The following is a 21,291-nucleotide window of genomic DNA, read 5'->3' on the forward strand; positions in this document are numbered from 1 at the left end:
ACTGACAGCTCAGGTAATGTGTCACAGCAACACTATAATAGCAATAACAACAATAATCTGGCTTTATTGAGTGGGACATTTAAAGGCAACACAAAAGTTAGTTTTCCAGTAACTATACTGCAGATAGACGGATGCGTAGAGTATTCCCCTTGTGTTTCGCCTTCTATTCATACCACGCTTCAAACCAGAAACAGAGTTGAAGACGGTGTATATGTGCATTTTGTTGATTCAGTTGCAGTCAAGTAAAACATTCCCAAAGGAAGACGCTGAGCCGACAGGTTGTTTTTTTCCCCCGCTCCATCTTTGCTGCTCACTCTTATCTGTTAATTACACACACGGCAGCAGGAGGAAACATCGTGGAGGCTTCTGATTTGGACATATGAACACTCACAACTGCATTAGTTTCTTTATTGCTGCCAATTAATTCAGTTGAATATGACGGAACAGTCTTATGATTCGCATGACTGAACCAGTGATGTGATCAATACCAAAACCTTAGTACAAGTTTTGAAGCAATTCTCACATGAATACTTATTTAATTGAAGTGATCAGATAATTGTGTTTTTTCTTCATCAAAATGAAAGCTCACCACACTAATTATGTCCTTATTACTCTTATGGATGGTTGGCTACAATGAATGAATGAATGAATAAATAAATAACACATTATCACACATAGAAAATACAATCTCAACCAAGTACTGTTCACTTTACATGAGCAAGGAAAGGAATAGGCTGGAACCAGTGACTTTTTTATGCCTATTATACAAATTCTATAATGTTGTAATATTTACAAACCAAAAACAACAAAAGATAAAAAAAACAAAAAAAACAAACCACAAATATCTTAAGAATATAGCACAAGAATAATGATGATTAATCATCAGTATTTTTGTGCTGACGTTCCCTTTCCCTCACGCATTTTACAGCTTTTTGAAAGTTAACAGCGAGCTATACACTTTTAGTTAACTCTCAGACCAGAAACACATCTATGTTGTATATCAGTTCTTATTTTACGTAACTCAAAAATAAACAATCCTCTTGGCACTATATACAGTACATATATATATATATATATATTTATTTTTTTTATATATATATTTTTAATTCTCCTTTATATGGAACGTGAACATACTTTTCCCTCTCGCTAGTGAAGATTTTTTTTAAAATTTCTTTTAAATGTGTTTATATCAGAATCTATTAATATTTGTTTTAATGTTTTGTCTGGTGATATTTCTTTTAAGGTGTTTATATTTTAAGTGTGTTTGTATTTCTTTTATATGTGTTTATATTTTTTCATGTTTTGACTTGGAGCGCTGTTCGAAGTATCGGCATGGTATCGGTACCAGCAATGCCAGAACTCTGGTTTTACTTTACATACTTTACATCATTTTGGACTAAGAGATAAGAGGTATGAAATGCAGCAGTGTCCACATTAACATCGACTCATAATGACAAAGTTTGATTAGATTTATTTACATTCAGTCGGAACAAACAGCTGACAAACTGATATAAATTTGGACCCATGAGGTTTTTTTTGTTTTTTTTAATAAATGAGACATGTTGGGTTTTCCAGGGCTGCAGCAGAAGAAAGCTCAGACTCGGACACGCCTGTAGGAGTCAGTAACAGGCCATTATCCTTCCTCAAACTTCATTCCTCCTCCACCTCCCACTAAAACTAACTCAGCCCCTAATTCATCCTCGCGTCTCAGAGCGGACACAGAAAGTTGATAGGAAGTGTCTAATCTTCAGGACAGCTTCTTTTTTCCTCCTGCAGGACTGAAGCGGAGTATACCAACATTTTGTTTTTTCTCCTTTTTCCTTTTTTAAGCGCAAAAAGTTGAAGTTGCGCTTGTTGAAGTTGAAGTTGCGTCTTTCTCGGGAAGTTTTCAGCTCCGAACTGAGCAGGAACTGTTGAACAGGTAAGATGTTGTTTACTCTTGTTTACATTTTGTTTACACGTTTGTGGCTCCAGGCAAACTTAATCCCAAGTCCCACCGTGCGTAATTTCTTTTACGATTTCTACAAGAGAAACTTCAGTCTTTCTCATTCAAACAGACCTGAGGGTATTTCTAACTGCTTTTGGGAAATATTAAGTTATCACAGTGTGTCTGTGGAAATCAATTTTAAAGCTTCGGTGGTTCCACTCTTTTATTAACTCCTGATGGGGTTATAATCCCCCATAACGGTCTAATTTTAAACATATTTCATCATGACTGGGTACTTATTTTTTCTTTCGGCAAGCTGTCAGAAGTTTGTCACATGCCAACACATTCTATAATGAAACTTAAATACTTGTTTCAGCCTTTTTTTTTTTTCCAAGTCCCACAAATGTTTTAAATCTTATTTTATGTGATTTATGGTTGCACTGTGCTGTGGTGTGCTTGCCTCACAGAGAGAAAGTGGTTGGAGCCCAGCTGAGGGCATTTCTTTATGAAGTTTGCATGTTCTCTACAGGGAAAGTCGTCACCTGGTTTCAATTAAGCTTAATTAAGCAAATTTTTATAATTTAGCCACTTCAGGTATTAAATTCATATATATATATATATATATATATATATATATATATATATATATATATATATATATATAATATATTATTTTTTTCCCAATAGATATACGTTAATGTTTGTTTGTGAGTTTAATCAATGAGCACTGAGAAAAGTCACTACTTAGTTAGATTATATGTGTTTGTTCCAGCTAGCTATGTTCTGTTTGGAAAATAGATTGAACAAATAATTTAAATAATGGTTTATTAGGGAACGTGAGCTAGGTTTAGACCATTGTGTGACAGGTTCGTTTTCCCCTACTGATGATGTGCTGTTGCAATAGTAATCTCACACTTGAGGAATTCTGGAGGAAAAAAAAACTCTCTTATTGGCTCATTTCTTTTCATGTGGCAACTTTTTCCTGTGTACAAGTGACACATTCTGGAGCAACACTTATGGGTTTATGATGTAACTTAGAAGGAACGCCAAGAATCAAGAGTCAGAGGTAACAGCTGAATGAAAAGCTGCTCTGATACATGCCTGCTGTGTTCAACAATAACCTCATCCAACACCGATTGTCCATTCTGTTTACTTTGTGCTGTTTCTCTAAGCACATACTGTGTGAGCCTTAAAGTTCATCCCTGAGAAGTGAAGCATTTTCCCCCCTTGAATATCAATAAGAGCTGTTATTTTTAGCTCCAGTTTTGGCTGAAAGTGATTTAAAAAAAAAAAAAAAGTTTTTAGTTTTGTATTATTAAAAGCCAGGGTTTATCTGTTCGATCAAACTATATATCATCGGCGCCAAGCATAAGGCCCTAGGGACAGAACCAGCCCGCAAGAGACTCTAATCCGGTCCGTCAAACCACCACGCAAATGGTTGAAATTTCAAAGATGGTAGATTTAATAATAGAAAAAAACTGATTTCTGAAGAGTAGCGGACACAACACAGCACTGAGACCCGAGCGGAGGTATTCATGATGCTGCCATGAAAACTAACAAACTAGCCTCAAAGCCAGTGAGTTTGTAAATTCATGCATAATGTAACAACGATAAGAGACAGTTTCTGGACTTTTCAATGTATTTTGCAGCAGAAGTTTTATTTATAATTGGCTTTAAGTTGAGCTTGTAGTAATTTTCCTAAACATTTGTTTGATTTTGGGGGAAATAGAGACATTCTCATCATCGGGAAAACTTCAAACTTTCAATTTAAAAGTTTTTCTGGCACTATTTTACCGGTCCGGCCTGCTCGAGGTGAAATTGGGTCGTATGTTGCTCCTGAACTAAAATGAGTTTGATTCCCCTGCTTTAAATGGTTGCTTGTGTCGTCTTCATCATTTTCTATTGTTTGATTATAACTAAAAATGCCTCATTTACTTTATTGCCTTGTTTCTTTAGGGATTCAATATCTCCCACAGCAGAAGTATTAAACCCACAGTGAAAGAAATGCTCCACCTCGATCTCAACACAGAACTCTGAGGGGAACTTATCAAAACAGCAGCTTCTTTTCACCTCATGTCCGATCTATTTCGGTGCATTGGAGGGAGGAAAGCAGGACCTCGCATTCCTCCTTCCCTCATGGCACAGGGTCATCGCCTCCTGATAAAACACTGCTACAAACTGCATGATAAGTAAGGAAGTGTTGTAATCAACCACATACGATTGCAAAGCTTGTTGAATTTCCTGTTTAATGGTGTTGTAGTGGAAAGGACCATGCATTCATGGAATGAGCAGCAGAGATGACTGTGTGGGTTGTGCCCATAAAAAAAAAAAAAGGCATATCTTCCCTGCAAAGGCCAAATGGTTTATTCTGCAATTGATGATTGAAGTTTGAAGAAAGACGACTTATTGCCAGTTTAACTATCTATTCATGTAACTAACAAGAGACTAAGCAGTGTGTGAAACAAGCATACACAACCACAATGACAACACGGTGGTCTGCGTTCACACTGCATTACTTTGTGTTATTACACACCGACTCGTACATGCTCTGCTGCTCATCCCACAAATGCTTTTCTTGTTTTCTATTTCTGCCCCTGCCCTCTGGCCTAATGTTTCAGGACAAACAAGATAAATAAATGCAACTCACAATTGGTATTTCTGACTCATGTTGTCAGAAGCAGATTGTGACACAAATAAGGTGATTACTGACCAATCACAGCCTCCAATACTACCCACCAAATTTAAAAATGAAAAAAACAAAAACATTTGTACATGTACAGTATAGGTGCGTCGTCGGACAGATGTGAGGGGGAGAGAGGGGTAGAGGTAGAGACGGCCAATGAAGTACTGCAAAAATACACAAACACTGAGTTTTATCTTAATTGATAGCATTTACTGATTGTGATTCTGAGGAGAGGAGATTTTCCTCTGAGGACGATTGGTCAGCCCAGGAGTGCAAGCAGGGCGGAGTTACGTGATGCACATGAACGCATCGCCCGTGTATTATCGGCATGAAGCTCGTTCACCCGTAACAATCCATAGTTTAGCCTCATTGTTTAAGCCGGTAGGATCAAAGCGTGTGAAAAAAGAAGTGTCTTTATAGTCCGGAAAAAAGTTCCAGCGAAGAAAGAGGTTTGTGGTTTCAGCTCCTCCTCTTCGTGATCACCTCCTCGGTGTTTACACAGTGAAACTAACATACAGTCACAGACATCAAAGTTAGTTTTATCTCTGACTATTTTCATCCCATAACAATTGCAACCTTTGTGAAGAGTTTTTTTTTTTTTTTCTTCCCCCTCTGGGACACACTGGCTGATTCTCTGTGGCCGGCGAACAAAAGCAGCCATGTCAGCCTCCGACCGTGTTTACTTCCTCGGCTTTTCTCTGCCGCACAAAGTCACCGCAGAGCGCGAGTCACTGTTCCCTGCCTTCATGAACGTTCCCATTCTGTGGTGGCGAGGGGGCCGGACCGTTGGTGCTGGGCAGATCGCATACATAAACGACCTCACAATGGAGGAGCTGTGCTGCTATATCAACATTTACCACTCTGCCTCTCTAACCACAGCCCTGCAGGCCAATCAGCAACAGGGAGAGCTCGGCTCTTTGTCTGCGTGAGATATCGCGGCCTCCGTGCTGCTGACCAGCATGTGCCCCGAGTCACTCCGACCCCCAATGTTGTGGCAGTGCAGCCTCCCTTATTTCGAGACTTCCCATTTTTGCTCGACTCAAAGCTGTTGCATTCGTGAGATGCAGATCGGATATCCAACTGTCGGCCACAAATATCCTGCAGGCTTCACATTCTGTGCCTATATTTTGACCTTGCTGTGTGAATGATGGGCAGTTGTTTACCGTCAAGTCAGGGTCGCGTCTGCTCGGGTTAGAGGTGCACCGGAAAAAAAAAAAAGGACATCATGAATGAATGTGTGAGACTGGCAGGATATTAATAATGTTTTCATGGTATCATTCTGATTGAGGCTACGTTGGCTCACCTGCTCCCCGACTTTAATCTGGTGTTTGTTAAATTTCACCACCACAAACTCTGGATATGACTGGTCAGACTATCTGCCATGCGGGCCACGTTTCCCGTGCATGTGGAAGTGTGGTAATAACCGCTGCCATCTGCTCTGTTTTCACATGGTATCATGCAGTTTTCTTTCAGAGCCGAGCGGGATTTCAAACAATGGATTTGTTTGCTCTAGCTCACAGGACTTCCTCCTCTGTTGGCCCACGCAGCTACAGCCTCTGTCGACACCTCCCAATTGTATGTGCCGGTTGGGGGAATCTTTTACATCCGACCAATCGATGATTTTTACTTTCAAGCTTTGACGCTTCAGTGATTTTGAAGGTTGATTTCCCGACAGGATTAATTACACGACTACACAAAATATCACTCCAGTATATAAACAGTTGGAAATTTGTTAGAAGGTAAACAAATGTGTGTGTTTTTTGTTTTGTTTTTTGTACAGGGAATTTCAAGATTTATACAGTAATACAGAAGAGAAATACACATGGTTGTAGTTAATGACATTTTTGACAATGAATGACATCAATTTCTCCAGCTATGAACCAATTCTATTTCAGTCTTAACCAGCGCTATAAGTTCCACGGTGCCGGTTATAACTGAGCTCACAGCTGCGGTCCAGAGCTTCCTTTTGAAGTGGACGGACCTTATTATTATAACATTATGTAATATGTATGTGTAGCATTTTTGATGGGACTGCGTTGCTTTTTATCCGTACTTTGTTACTTTAAAGCCTTTTTAAAAAATTCATATTGATCGTAGCTGAGTTATTACTCTGCCCCAGACCATTTTGACCATTAAGTACAAGCGGTGGCTCCAGTGGCTGTAAGAACGATTCTGATAGTGGACTATGTGAGCACACGTCATGTCTAAGTATAACGTCTCAGATTTCAAACGTTTATAGCAGGGGTGTCTTACACATTTTCGTTCAGGGACACATACATCTTGAGTAAAATAGCGCCATAGTAACCTTTGAATTTGAAAATGTAAAGGTTTATTTTGTTGTGGCACAAAGTATACAGGAGGAAAATCTCTCTATTTTCACAAAACCAAACAATTACTATGGAAAATGACCATAATCTCAACCTAAAGCCGATGTTAATCAAACCTTCTGGTGCTAAATACAGTGAAATAACCATTAAAACTTCTCCTATAGCTGTTGCATTATGTATGTGTTTACAAACTCACCTTGACAGCACGGCTCTGAGGCCAGTGCAGTTTGCTATCTTTAATGGCAGCATCGCTGATATTTCAGCTCAGGTCTCAGTTTGATGTTGTGTCCACTACTTTCTAAGAAATTAGTTTAAAAAAATAAATAAATAAATCAATATTTACAGTTTTCCTGGTTTGATTGGAGCCTCTTGAAGGCTGGGTTTGGCCCACGGACCTTATGTTTGACACCATTGGCTTATATATTCAATACGGCTTAAAAAGTGACGGCAAATTCAATGCCATGCTTAGTTGACGAGACAAAGCCCAGGAGTCGTAACTTTGAGAAATACTTAAGGTATTGCAGTTTTAAAATACATTACCTGAGCTTGCTTTTGAAGTTTCTCTGGTATTTGTCCATCACAGGCACTTCCTGCTTCATATAAGAACCAATGCATGTCAAATAAGAACCATTTAACTACATCAACATGAATAATTGCACATGGCCTCTTTGCTCATCGGTGTGTGCATGTGCGTGTGTGTGTGTGTGTGTGTACCTTGAAACGATTCACAAAAACCTGCAAAAAAGAAAACTCCATCACACAACAGCAGCTGTGGGCACTGTAATATAATACAATGATGCTGATGTTTACGGTTTTTGTGGCTCATTGTGCAGCAGCTTACTTGGACTTGGCAGTTATGAATGACCAGAAGCAGTGATGGAATATTGTGGAACAAATACTTTACTACTGAATGTGACGGTGGGTGGCATCAATCATTTCTGTGGAAATCTGTCTAATCCTCTTTCTGTAATTCTCTACTGGTAACGGCTCGCTTTTTGTAATGGAAATTCAAGGAGTGAATAAGGAAAGATTTATTAAAAAAAAAAAAGTAGAACAGTCTGCGACATTCGAGGTATGCCGAACACTGCAAATGATGTGTGATGTAATGCCGAGTGCTGTAATTCAGCCGCTTGTTGCTCTGAGTGAGTGGTAACAACCAAAGGCAGCTCCCAATTACTGTGGCAACCTCTGCTTACACATGTGTCATTTATTTCCTCGACCACTGCTGCCAACACGACAGCATGTTCCCAATATTTTATTTTTCACCGTTTTATGTTTTTCGCACAAGGATACACTTTGAAATAAGAGCAGATTGAGCTTTAGTCTTAAACTTTAACACCTATCTAAACACGTTTTTCGTTTGTATCCCTTTGAGATTTGTTTAAGTCCTTTTGTGACGCTGCACTTTGAAATCTCAATGAAAACACAACTTCTTCAACTGTGCCCGTCCAATTAGAGGCGGCAGACGAAAGCCTTGCCATCCACAAACCGCTACTAAGTTTTTACCAAAACCAGTAATCCTTGACATCAAACTTTCTGCCAGACCCCCCACTGTGACTCATCTCACTCTTCAGTTCACCCGCTTTCATAGTAAGTCACAGAAGCGTAAAACATGCTGAAGCATAAAATGATAGTCACCATAACATCATCCTTGACAGCTTTTCTTCACGAGTCATCACAACACATTTATTTATAATCAGAAAGACCTTCATTGCGAGTTGCTTTAGTTTTGCCTCAATTTTGGGTTGCAGTAAAGCACCCTGTTATGTGCATTAAAGGACTCACAGGCAAGGGTGGGGGGGGGGGGGTAGTTTCTTCTGTCCTGTGTTGTGCTCTAAATGTTTGTCACCACACTAGGTAGGAGTTTTATTTACTCTTTTTGCCATTTCTATATCTAGCTAAGTCAAGGTTGGGTAAGAGTTTATATTATTTTATATTTTTTGTACTATATTTTGCTAGGAGTCTAATTAAGAGTTAAGAGTTTATATTATCTTATTTTTTTGTACTATATTTTGTACTTTATTTTGCTAGGAGTCTAATTCTTTTTGCCATTTCTATATTTAGTTAAGTTAAGGTGAATTACCTTTTTTTTCTGTAACTCATCTTTGTTATCCTCTGTGTGCTGCTCCTCTTCTATTAAGCTGCTGGAACATCCCAAGGGATAAATAAAGCAAAGTCTAAGTCTAAAAAAAAAAAAGGATCCTAAAAGAGCAAATTTGTTACCGGCTTTGAACCTGCTGTGATAAATCGTACATCAGGGAGGCTCATTGGCGAAGCAGGTCCAGCGCTACTGCTGCCTCATGCCAGCGCTCTAATCAAAAGCACCTTTTGTGCGTCGCTCCACGGCCCGGTGCGTCTTGGATTGAGACTTCATCGTGGCAATTCAAGTCTTTAAACGCGATCCTCTCCGGCTCAGACGCATGATGGTGTGGGCATACTTTGTTTTGAACCTGTTATTTATAATCCGTAAGTTTTAATGTATGGAGAAAGCTGGCAGTGACTGGCACATTGCTTTGTTTCCAAATATACCTGGAACCCATTAGACTTATGTAATGAATGTGCGGAGAGGATCAGGTCGGACTGGCTCAATTCATCAGCAATTTGTTATTAACAGCATTGCAGAGTAGTTACAATTCTAGGGACTGTTCAAAGTAGTTGGTGATTCAGCTGAAAGATTAAAATACCACTCAATCAGTTGTTAGCCTAAATGAGCCACTTTTGGTTTATGAATATGAAGAAACCACAATTTCCACTCATGTTATGATGCATCATGCTTCAGCAAACAAGGATGCTCAATCAAGTGTTTGAAGCAAAGTGCACAACGCGACATCCAAAATGAATACTGTACCTGCTCTAAATTTAAGTTTGTGGGAAAATCTTTGTCATTCAGACTGGAAATAAAAATGCCGTTTTAACATTTTACTGACAGATAAAACGATCCCATATGGGCGTAAAATGTATTGGCTGTGATGTTCGCTGAACTTGCTGTGGTATCTGAAGCCACACGGCAAGCTGACTTTATTTTGCTCCATTCAATCTGTGGAACGTCTGCTTCTGTCAGTGACGTTTCTATATTCGTGATGACAAGCTCAACATATGAAGAAATAACATGTGCAGCCCTTTCATCTCCTATAATTTGAACCGAGGGCTCTTCACATCTGACCTCACACACATCTGTCTCTCTCTTCTAAGTAACAAGGTTTTAGTGTCTCTGAAAATACTGTCATTACTCTTAAACAGGTGAGGATGCTGCACATAAAACAGAATGCAATAATATGTCATTCTTATAAATTCATATTTTACTCACCGTGAAACCCAGACAACACGTGAGACGTTGAAAGGATATTTCATAAAAAGTATTAGTGTCGATGACACCGACATCCCTCCAATAAAAAGTATGTTAGATCAACCATGATCTAACCATCTGTAAGACAGGTATTTAGCAACAGTTTAATAAACAATTAAAGGTTATAAAAAGAGCATTTTGATTGTTTTTTCGTTTGAGAAAAGTTAAGCATTGTTTTTCTGCAGATTATCGATGTTGAGAAAATACTGTCGTCTGACTTTAATCACTGAAGCTTCACTAGCAGATGGGCCATCATGAAAAACCCATTTTTGCAGGGATGAGATGATACTGCCAGATATTTTATGTCCATGATGACGAGAGGATAATGTTCAATCAACAATATGAAGTCAATGAATAACTGTATTACAGATTAACGCCACACTTAGTTCTCGGTTCTTAAGCAAGGAAGTTGGATGACTCCGGTGATCCAGTGATTTAATCTGGTTTTGAATGGAACATTTATATATTTAAGTACATTCATGGTTTGTCCAGAAACGAGTACAGAACATGGGAAACCGACATTACACTTCTTATTTGGATGAAGAGTCACACACATTGATTTGCTTGGAGACAATCTTATCTTGAGACCACCCATTGCTGCAACCAAAAACAATGTCCAGTTGAGTATATTATATGAGGAAGAGAGTCAGTGCAACTATTCAGCAAGGTAAACAAGAAATTTTCAGATCGCATGAGAGCTTGTTTATTTACCCAGCGGGCTGAAGGCATTGTTTTGCCAAAAACAAATCCCGAGCTTGCACATCCTCTAACCTCCGACCTCCGAGGCAGAGTCGTGTCACTCAAACCTGAAGGAGACACTTCCTGCAACCTTTTCATATCAAGGTGAGTCACCGGTGTGATATTTGATCATGTCATTTAGATTGATGTTGACATCCTGTAAGAAAAAAAAAAAAAACCTTGGGGGAAATTGAATGCGTTCTCTTGAGGTTGATTTGAGTTTATATTTAACTGTATCCTGTTATTTTAAGATGGTGATACTGTTTCCCTAATTTCCTTCTGTGTTATTCATATTTAGACAATGGATACTTGAAGTATTTATTGTTTGTGTAGGGGCAGTTGTGTGGCTCCGCAGGTCTCGGCTCACATCACGATGTTCCAGAGAGAAATGAGAATTTTCAACATTTTAACCTCTTAAAATCAAGGTAAAAAGTCATTAAAATTCCAAAAGAAAAAAAACAACTTCACTTCAGCCTAACTGCTTAATTAAAGTACATCCTGATTAATGTTTCATGTTTAAAAATTCCTGCGTGTGTGGTTGATTTTTGGATGTTATTTCAGATCCCGTTCAACCTAATAAGACGAAGCTAACCTTTGAAAAGAAGCAATTAATTAAACTTCATTGAATGTCAAGTTGCTTTTTTCAAACCGTCCACTAGCCACTCTACTTTGAAAAGAAAAAAAGAATGACAATTTGGTTTTTAATAAACTTCTGGGCATGATTGTGTCACGGAGACCTTGAATCCAAACCCAGAGGCAACGACCAAGTAAATGGAATTTGTGTGTTCACATGTTTTCTGAGGCTTCAGACTAAAGAAGCGGATACCTCGCTGTCTTTTTTTATTTTTATTTTATCGGAATCCACTAAAATATCTTAATGCGAGTGCTTCTGTGAGAGGAAGTGATGCATTTCTGATAGAGGGCAATGAACCAGCGTAATGTGTTGAGTAACTAGCGCCGGCTCCACATTGTTGTAGCGAAATGAGATTCTCCAGCCGGGCATGCAGGGAAAGAACAAAACAAAGCCAGACGTAGCACAACAAATCTCACTTTTAATGCTCAATCTAGACGAACCCTCCATGCGCGCGTTTTGTTGAGGAGAATAGAAATGTAAAAACAGTTAAAAAGCTGCTCAAGCCTTTTGCCAAGGACATTCGGAGCGGTGGATATCCAGAGAAAAAGCAAACTGTGGTGCAGATTGTAAAAAGTTGCATCGGATGATACTGGACACGTTTGGTTTTAAAATACCTTTGCCGCTTCTGAAACTTTCTGAAAATCTCACTGCATTATATGTTACACAAACCTTACTGTAGGAAAATATCTGATTGTGAAGATTCATCCATTCATCCACTGTTTCCCTGGCAATATATATGCACTCAGGAAAATGAATGAAATGGGAAAATTTGTCGTAGCCTACCAATTAAAGGAGGGTGAGGTTAAGATATTAACGTTTATTGTGAGATTTAACTGCGGCTCTGGGGATGCACCGATTATCAGATATTGAGTTCGATACTCATAAAAGTTGGAGGTGTGTGCACTGTTGGCGCTCACACAACGCAAAGACTTCTCAGTATTTATTAGGCTTAATGGCACTCAATCAGTGCCAGTATCGGTCCTTTATATAAGTGGTATCTGTGTATCTCTATGCAGCTCCAGGATTGGATTGTCTCATGTGAGGAGAACCAGAACCACAATGTCTCTGTCTGATTTTATATTGAAGCTATTCTTATGCAAAAAGACTCACTTTTACTTCTTACGTCTTTTGTGATGGGAAAAGCACATGTTACACATTCCTGCACAGCTTTGGGGCCGCAGGCCGGTGTGCGATGCTTACCAGGCGGTCCTGCATTTCAGTTCTGGCCCACGAGCTGTTTGGCATTCGTTGTGTGACCCACAATCGTCTGGCTTTGCTTTTCTCTCTAAACGCCACTGGAGGGCGGTAACAGCAGACCTCCCTGCTCTTGCCCTCGGCCTGCTTGACACACGCATTCACATATTTTGAGAGGTCCTGTTTAACATGCAAATCAGACGGACCCTGAGCACACATGCTGAAAAGGCCTTCTTACACTCGGCTCACTTGCAAATCAGTTTCCAGCTTCAGGATGGGAGCTTCAGACGAGAGGAGTGAAATGACTGAAAGTGCCTTTTGTGAAAGTGAAGGACACTGGGTGAAGTGTCCGTCATTTCTGTTGTCCTCTCTGGAGAGAAGAAGACAGAATAGTTGCCACATCCAGTTGCGTGAACTGTGTGAATGTCCTGAAGTGAAAGTTCACGGATTAAAGTACACAGATTTCTCTCCTTTAGACATTCTAGACAGGAGGGTTGAAGCAGTTTCTGCTTTGGGATCTCTTAATTGGCACTAAATAAGATCCAACTTTTCTCAGAGTTATGATGAATTACAGCAGTGATGCTTTACACTTCCTTCTTGTAATATGCCATCTAATTATCTTTCCAGGGGGATATTATTGTCCATCCGTTATCCTAGTCAGAAAACAAGGTACACCTTTGACATCATTACCATCAGCGATCATAATAAATAGCCTGTTAGGGCAGGTTTATGAATTCCTTCTGACTGCTGCGCTGGCTGTTTGAGTTATTAGGGATTTCCCATGAGTGTGAAATTGGCTCTGTGGCAGGAAGACATGCCTAATTGTATATTAGGGGGTATTTGATTTTCATTATCACCATGAACTCCAGCAAAAGTGAAGACACACAGTTATTCCGGTATTATTTATTTTATTGAACATTGTTAGATTTCTTAATATCTATTTTATCTATATTTGGGTTTTCCTGGTAATCTCTGTAAAAGAGGCCAGATGATGGCAGAGTGGTACTCTCGCATTATAGGAAGAAGAGTTCTGGTTCAGTTCAGTGGAGAGCTTGCATGCACCTTGAGTGCATAGATTTTCTCTTCAGATTTTTCAGGCCTCCATGATTTTTTTCCCATCACTTGTGAACTCAATCCTGCGTCAATAAGCTCTAGACCAGGGGCGTCAAACGTACGGCCTGCTGTCCAGAACTGGTCTGCCAGTAAGTCCAAACCAGCCCGCGAGATGAAGTTTGCCAGCTGTAACAAATTATGACATTCACTGTAATGTATTCATTTGACCAGCAGGGGCACCCTTGAGTTTGTATTATGTGGTGAGTCAGTTCAAGTGATCAGGATTACTACTCAGATGTAGAAAACGTGTCTACATTAAAGATCAGTTCTAGATTTTGACAAGTTATTGTGATCACAGTGTAAACTAAAAAAAATATATATATATAAATAAAAATAGTTGATTAATCAGTTTTAAAGGGCTCAGGTTCTGGATTACCACTTTACAAAGTCATCCAGCATGCTGGATTGGACCTTCTGGCCAGTCATATGATTGACACCCCTACTCTAATTAATTTCAAGAATATATGCTTCATTCTTGACTCCGCCTCTCAGTTGGGTAAAGCAAGATGAATCAATGCACAGTTTAAACATTCAAGTTTACCAAAACAGACTACAGCTTAATCATAATAACTGGTTTCACGTACGATATGTCACTCTGCTGTCGAGTCCAGACTTTTGAACAATGGTCCTTCTGTCAGCCTCAGTTTCCACAGCTGACCACAGTTTTTCTCCGATGGTTGGCTTTGCGGCGGAGTCGGGCTGCTGTTCTGCGCAGGTCTGCCTGAAGGCCTGACACTAACGCTTGTTAGCAAATGTGTTTCAAGGACTTCCCCGACTCTTCTGCGTGATCAGAGCACACCCTAATAATCCTGAGTACTTTAGTTTTAGTTTTGAGTACTTTACTCAAAAGCTTGGCTGCTCTTGACTCCGGATATCTCCTAATGTCCTCCTAAATCAATGGCAGTTTTCGTCGCTGTGTGCGTACACGGCCTCCTTTAACCACCACTTAGGATATAGCGTTCAAGTAATACCATTTGGCGGTTTCACATGCGCACTGTATTCAAACTAATGTGATTTATAGGTCTGTTTGTTCTTCAGAAGTTAAAGTTTTATGAACGCTGGGGCATTTCAAGTAAATGGAGCTCGCTGTGCTTAAATTCTGCATGTTTCAATCATAAAACCACCAAAAGCTATTGGACGTCTTCCACAACGACTTTTTTTTTCAAAAGGCCTTTCTTGAAAAAAACTAAAAATGCAAAAAACATCTTTTTGAAGAAATATCAAAAGTAATCATTGCACCCGCGTTATCTTAAAGCTTAAATCTTATTTCTCATGCTGACCATTCATCCAGGTGCTATAAATCTTTCTATATGCAATCACAGTCATGATCTGGTCTGGGAAATTGTTTATCAAAGAAATTACAGCCTTCTATTAATTAACCACCTACCTAACATAGTGTTTGTATTCATGTTTTTTAAATTTATTTTATCCAAACATGGTCTAATTAGCTTTTTTCACATGCTCAGTTTAATGAATGAGAGATATGAATCCCTATAAACTGCGATTTTAATAGGGTTGTGGATTTCTAGGATATTGCAGTGTGTGTTTGATCTTTGTTTCTTTTGTGTATATGATATTCACCATTGATTATCTGGCTGCCTTTTATCCAACACTGTAAAAATCTATAGAGTGGCGATAACACACAGTACACAACGTTCTGTCGCTGTCATTTCTCTACACGATACCAGATGGCAGTGACTTTAAAGATTAGTGTTTTGCATGTGTGATTCACTTGCATGACTTTTTTTTTAAAGAGAAATGTTCTGACAGAATGAACAGGTCGCTGTAAAGTCAGACTACCTGAAGGCTGGCAGCTTTGTTGTTTCTTCCAGAGTTCATGAGTGCCCTCAGGCATCAATTACGTATTTCCTGTGTGACCTGCTTTGACCTCACCCCGTGTTGACTCTCTTTCCCTCTCTCATGCACACAGATGCATTAGGCCAGATGAGTATGAAAGCAAAGCTTCAATGGTGGCGGTGTGCAGCCAGCAGCAGCGGCTGAGGAGCACTCGCATGACTCTTGGTGCACTTTTGGCATCATGATCAATTATTAATGGGAAGTAAGTCTCCAGTAATTGATGCAAGTTGTGTGTACGCTTAAAGGTGACAAATCCTCTAAGTTAATGGTTACCGCTGCGTGCGTCCGTGTGTATGTATGCGAGTAGGACATGTTTGACACCCCTGGTATAAATAGAGGGTTTTATCTCCATTGCTTCAGTTTTTCTGTGTGAAGCTTGATGGCTGTCTGCCTCCCGCTGGCTCAGACATGCACGGAGGCCAGGGGTCATGGGAGGGTTTTGACTTGGATGCAGACAGTTTGGAATATGAATGAAAAAAAGAAAAAACAATCGTTCCAAAACCAGCCAATAAAGAAAGGAGTAGAAGAATGGCAGGTATGATATCTCTCTCTGTGAATGTACTCTGACCAAAATTGAATGGCACTTCCAGATTCACGACAACTAAATAGATAAAAGGACATTCAGTTGTAATACGGCAATCTTCCTCTGTTACTGATACCGCTATTTTAAGGCTTGCACTCGAGTTCAGTTTGCCTTGTGGTCACTCTGGTGTTTTATACCTCATACCAGCAACTCTCCATAAAACTCATGCTGAACAGCTTTTATGAAGAACATTCTTCAACATAACTTTCACGACTTCCTCTAAAATTCTGCCTGCTGTGTTAAATGCTAAGAAATGCCATCCGTGTGGTGTTATATCTACCGACTTGGAATTCATGTGGAGAATATATATGTATATGTATCTCGGACTCACAAATACCAACAGGAAACCCTGAATCGCAGATTCCTGCATTTGGTCTTATTTGATGTGTGTGGACCTAAAATTCAGACTTAAAACAAAGTCAATCAGAGTTTATTTTTGAAGTAGAGAATAACCTGCTATGGTAAAATACCATAATTTCACCATTTGACATGTTTTTCATATTTTATTGGCAATGAAATATGGCCTTATGGGATTTTAAAATTTTCAAAATCTGTTTTTATTTACATTTAACACAACACAGCATATTGTACCTGGTGTGCACAATAGACTTATGTTGGGTCTTGTTTTGACACATGTGTACATTTCAGTGAGTTTATAGCTGCAGAAAAATACCATGCCAATAATAAACGATGCATTTAAGTCATTGCATGATGTTTTTTCACAGCAGATGTTCAATATGTGGACATCTGTTCGTCTGATATTAAAAATGCCCGTGTGACTGCAAAGCAGAGCACAAGTGTGAAGTTTTCTTTTTTCTTTTTTTGTAATGAACTCTGCTCCTAAGCAGGAAACCGCACCACAAGTCCTCAGTCTGCTCATGTTGCTTGTTGATGGCAACGTTCACACACTAATAATGTTTCCACGACAACACATCGTTTTCTCGTTTCAGAAAAGTTTCACTTTTGAAGATGGTACTCGTTTACACTAAATACTGAAACACTGAAAACGATGTAGTTTTCATGTGGAGCCACTAGTGGATGCTGCTGTTTGTTTTTGTACTCATGAGCGCAGAGAACAATATGCTAAAAGCATTAACAATGGAGCGGAAACAGACATTTGAATCCACAAGAACCGTTTACTACGGCAGTGGTATGCATGGGCAGTAGCACTGTTTCAAAGCCTGGAAGTTTTCATAATGTGGCATTTTTCCCTCGTTTCCACTGAGACGGATACAGTGTTTTCAAAAAGTTGCATTTTCAGTGTCTCCAAGCACCATTGACACCAAAATGTACCGAAAGTCTTGTGTCTTCACTTGAAAATGTCGTCGGGTGAACGGGGCCTGAGTTCAGTTTGAACCACATCTGATAAGTATAAACTTTCTTTTTACTCGGCCAAATTGCTCTACAACCAAACCAGAGAGTTCACATATAAGCTGCTTCCATCCATGTGTGAAGAATAAATCATACAGTAATTGGTGCAATTGGATAGTGAGCTGCAACAGATAAACATGGTAAGTGGCGTGCTCTGTATTCTTCATGTAATTTAAGTGTTGTGAAATCCAGCTGGCAGAGTCCAGGGTCGCAGAGGATTCGAAAAATTAAAGATAGACGGCCAAATCCTGAAACAGAGGCGGGCTTGTGGGATCTAGCGAGGGCAAGATGGGAGAGGCAGCACTAAGAATACCCCCAAAGAAATTCTCACGGTCTTGGCTGCATCAATCCTCGGGGGGTGATATCTCACCAACCTGCCCACCGTACTCATTTTATACTGAGAACTAGGAGATGTAGTTTTTACAATAACAGTTTGAGATCTAGTCTAACATATCCAGGTCAAAATGTTACAGTTTGAAATCTCCAGGATTAATTATAGACGGTCCACCTGGAAGACAGGCGGCTGTTCAGATGTGTAATTATAGCAAGCTTTGACATGATACACGGCGAACCTCTGGTTTAGTTGGAGCTCCACAGACAAATGTTCAAACGTCAGTTTGAAATCCAAGTGAACATTTATAGTAAATTGCCTCGGGAGTTTAGTCTTTTTCTCCTTTCTGTTGTCATCGTTGTGAAGTGGAAGCCTCGGTTGTGTGACTACAGGCAGGCAGTCTTTTGATTCTTCAGTCCAACATGTCACATTGGAGATGCTTTAATTCACCAACAAGTGTGAATTTCAACAGATAACAGTTGTGTCTTACACTGTAATGTGTCGCTGACCTTCGCAGCAATTCAGAACTTCGATCATTTCCCCCCCCAAAAGTCATTCATGAATCAGAATGGAGACAAGAAGGTTTTCTTACAGGTCTGATCAGTGCTGGCTCCAAAATCAAAAGCGGTGAAGCGTTGTTATGCACTTTTTGTTCTGCAAAGAATAGAACGTGTATTTATCACATGAAAGAGTGAAAATACAGACGGGAACTGTCAAAGTCTCCAGCCTCATTACTTGCGCCACACAAGCTCAAAGTTTTGAAACCACAACAGAAAATTAAAGTAATGGCGTGTTGACTTGGCACTTGGCTAAAGTTAAGGAAAAGCTGAGTAAATAATTGCCACCAATGCACCTTATATTTAACCCTTTTCCACTTTTCCCTGCCTTCCTCTGACATTTGGTTTGCCCTTTTTTTAAAAAAATCCATATTACATATCCGGGCCGTCAGATTACAACAGGAAAGAGGTTTAATTAATCAGTTTAATTAAAGTTGTCCTGTTGTGTAAAAGTTGTAAAAAAATCATATAAAAGAAGGATGGATGAATTAAAACTGTCATCAAATCTTCAGTATAAATTACTGAACTCATCCTAACATCTTACCATGTGCATTTACTGATGACACATTTGATTTTACTGTTCACGTTTTGCACCAGTCCCACCAGAACAAATTCCTTGCATTGTGAAAACTACACCTGGCAATAAATCTATATCTGATTTAGTATTTGTGATACAGTAGATTTAACCCTCCAGCAAAAAAAGGTTGATGTGAAACTAAGGCGCGTCATTTTTGTGTTTTCATTTCCGGAAAGTTTTGCGTGTACACGGAAACAGCCGAAACGCTGGAAACAGTCTAGTTACCCTGCCAGGCCATGAGGTGGCACTGTTGTTAGTTTTTTGGAATGAAAGCACACATTCAAGACTCTATAAACATTAACACACGAGTATACGGATATTCGTATGAACAGACGACCAAGTTGGACTGTTGTTACACATGAATATAGACTCATGCTACTCAGGACGCCTTGTGCAGGAGAACTGTTCACGACCGCTGGATTTTGCAGATACACTGTAGCAGCATTTCCTCCATCTGCATAGAGACTGAGCCCTGCCGTTTGTTGAAAGTTGCATGTTTTTGTTTTAAAAGTTCCACCTGGGGAGTCAGTTGTGTTTTCTGTGTTTTTTTGTGTTGATAAGGACGTATGAACACCCAAAATGTTTTGTGTTTTCATTTGAAAACTTCATGTAACTGGAGCTTTAGTGGTGTTTTTTTTTTTATATATATATATATATAAAAAAAGTCAACAATACAGGGTTGTTTTTCAAAAATAGCTCAAACAATGATCAGTGTCCTGATTTCTAAATGGAAGTTTTTACTACTGTGCAGACTGGATGCTAAGAATCAACCTCTTTTCATTTTGCTTTTATCATGAAGGAGGGACGTAATCTGAACAGACAGGACGCCTTTCATTCAATACTTCTTTTTTTTTTTCTAATGCTGACTTCTTCCAGTCCACTGTCTTAAACCAGAAGCAGTCAATGAAATGTTAAGTGGAGCACCGAGTCTTTGTGGCGGCGGGCCTGCCTGACCAGAAGCTCAATGAGCAGGGGCAAGTGGAAAGCTGCAGGTTACAGACGCACTTGACTTGCGTCAGAAGCCAGTGGCTCTGGTTTTTGGAGGAGCGAGCAGACAGATGGAGCGGCAGTCTGGGACGGGGCCTGTCACAGCAGACGGTGGCCCGCGGCCCTGCGGTTTTAGTGTGAGCTCATCGGACGGATCCCAGTCTGGTCTGCTCCATCTACCTCCAGTGTCCACGTGGACACTGAGTCACACTGTTCTGCTATGCTCGTTTTATGCCACCCAAATGTGGGAAACACGATGTGATTTACGCGCAGCGTGCCTGAAATAGTTGCCCGTGTGCTATAATTGACAAGCAGTCGAAGCATTCGAGCTGTTAAACAAATCCGTAGTGGTCAGAAATAGGATCGCCGGGATGCTTGGGGAGTGCTTCGGCGGAGGCTATAATTTTCCTGTCTGTTTGAGTCGCGCTGTCTTATCCAGTGGTGAGATGCTGAAATTTTGGTTGCTGGTCTCACGAGGAAAATGCCTGAATATAGTCATCTGTTTCATGTGTGATTTCCTCTATCTGTGTGTGTTGCTATCTTGAAACAACATGTTTTAATGGGACTAATACTGAACGAATAGCGGTGCGTGGGTGTCAGTGTTGCTCTTTTGAAGTGGATTCATCACTGTTCCGCACGCAAACATCAGCCTTTTAACGACCCACGTTTAAGCCGTTTGTGCCATTATCGCTCTGTGCTGTTTTCCAATTAGAGCCCGATTTAATCTGAAGAGTGGTTCTTCTGAAGAGTCGCTGTTTTTCTCCCTGTGTTTGACAGGCTGTCACAGGCGAGCCGGCCAGCCCACTGCCTCTGTTTCCGACCACATCTGAGCCGGTGAGGAATGACGCCATGCTCCTCTCTGCTTGCTTTTTTAGTCCCGGCCTTTGAGCTGGCCCAATTCTGTCTCTGCCCTATCAGTTTGCAATCAGTGCTTAGTCGTCGTGTTTGTTTTGCAAAAGACTTCTCTGGAGTGATGCTGATGAATCTCATCAAAAGCCTAAGATGTTGGTAATCAAACATAGACGGCTCACGAAGGAAATTAGGTGGATAAAGACGTATTGCGTGG

The 21,291-nt window shown here is 39.9% G+C and overlaps 1 protein-coding gene across 1 annotated transcript in view; it reads left to right on the plus strand.

Moving 5' to 3' along the window:
- The first annotated feature begins 1,709 nt into the window (after positions 1–1,709).
- The window catches only part of tspan9a (tetraspanin 9a), a 182,603-nt gene continuing 163,021 nt past the window's right edge, over positions 1,710–21,291 (plus strand). The window contains exon 1 of the mRNA XM_080476015.1: positions 1,710–1,921. The gene's annotated coding sequence lies outside the window, so the exon portion shown is untranslated. The remainder of the gene's footprint in view (positions 1,922–21,291) is intronic.

This window comes from Lipophrys pholis (genome assembly GCF_963383615.2).
Source record: "Lipophrys pholis genome assembly, chromosome: 11".
Classification (NCBI taxonomy): Eukaryota; Metazoa; Chordata; class Actinopteri; order Blenniiformes; family Blenniidae; genus Lipophrys; species Lipophrys pholis.